The sequence below is a fragment of the Frankliniella occidentalis genome, unplaced genomic scaffold, assembly GCF_000697945.3.
Source record: "Frankliniella occidentalis isolate FOCC.00 unplaced genomic scaffold, Focc_3.1 Scaffold594, whole genome shotgun sequence".
Taxonomy (NCBI): domain Eukaryota; kingdom Metazoa; phylum Arthropoda; class Insecta; order Thysanoptera; family Thripidae; genus Frankliniella; species Frankliniella occidentalis.
The window spans coordinates 26,850-28,466 of NW_026267710.1; positions in this window are offsets into that span (position 1 = coordinate 26,850).

Below are 1,617 nucleotides of genomic sequence, written 5' to 3' on the forward strand. Positions count from 1 at the left end.
AATCGAATATAAATATTAAAAATATAGGTCGGTCAGATGGCGGTCGGTCAGACGAGCCACTCCCACAAATTATGATTATAACATTAAAGATTACAACTCCAAGGGCCATAACCAGCACACTGCATTGTGATGATGCTAAGTAACACATATATAAATAGAAGGAGACCCAGGGCTGAATTTCTTGACTTCTTCAGAGACTGCAGATAAAAATATATTTATGTAGGGAACTTGAAGTATTTGATTAGAAACCATCTCGAGAAAAAACATACTCCGTAACTTAAACTGTTCTTGGGCTAAAGTAGGTTTAAACATTTTTAAAATGCTCACCCCGAAACTCCAAGCGCTTAAAACTTTGTGCTCAGGAGTTGGGGTGCAAATAATTATTATAACTATAGAACGCTTTCTTGAATTTCAACATCTTTCTTTAAATTTAATATTGGTCCATTTTACAGTCCCAGAATTTCCCACACTCTTACAGAGAGCTTTAGAGAGGAAAGTGTTCTACAACAACCACCTACCACAGAAACACACTAACCTGTTCGTGTCAGATGGAAAGTGGAAAACGGTCTTGCAATCACCTGATACAGCAAAAGCACGCCACCCTGGCACAGAACACTTCATCTTCTTCATTTCCATGGTCAAAACGCGACGCTGCATTATAAAAAATATTCGAAATCATGAGGTAAACAATCCAGAATGAAAGCAGAAACATTCAAAGAAATGGTGCATGTTGACACACTGCAGCCAGCCATCCCCAGAATCCCCATAAAATTATTATGGTTCGTAATTATAATTAGAATGAACTGACATTGAACAACGATGAAACATATCCACCAAATGTGCTTAGATATGAATAACAGTGACGTTGAACTCGCCGGCTGTGTGACCAAACCAGAAAAAACAGGGTTTTACGCCCCTCATTTGCAGTTCCAAAGGTGGCAAGATCCCAGGCCGCCTGTGGTGGTGGGGGGACGACTAGCGACCGGAAACAGCAATTGCCATTGCAGTTGGCTGGGGTTGTTGCGAGCGTTGCGAGCACGAGGCAAACGGAGTAGCGTAAGTGGAACACATAATCAATAATTTGCTTTCTCGTAGATAACCAATTATAATGATCAGTACTGTATTTTAACTTTTATTTCTGCAGGTTTGTGACTCAGCAATGGCGGCACTTCTGTCATTTTCGGGGCAGAGCGCAGGTTCTACCATATACCACAGTGGTAATGGCTACTATTACCACCTTGTGAACAACCGTCCAACCAGAAAATATGCTTATCTGCGATGAATTTACGCTCGGAGGGTTCAAGTGCCATGTCCTGGGTCCGCAAGTGCACTATTAGACCAGCAATTGTTATTTCACAAGACAGGACACTCCCACGATCCTGATGTCTGCCATCCGTTGGTCAAATCTTTGAGAAATGACATTTTCAAAAGGGTTCGCAATGGAGACCAGACCCCCTTCCAAGAAATAATCCAGCAAGAGGGACAGAAGTATGAAGTTTATGTTTTGTAATTCATATTCCTGATAACCTTCTGTACTGTTTCAAACACGACTTTTTCTTTCAGGTACCCTATTGAAGTGAGATCGCAGGTTGGGTATGGAACTATTGTGCACCGATT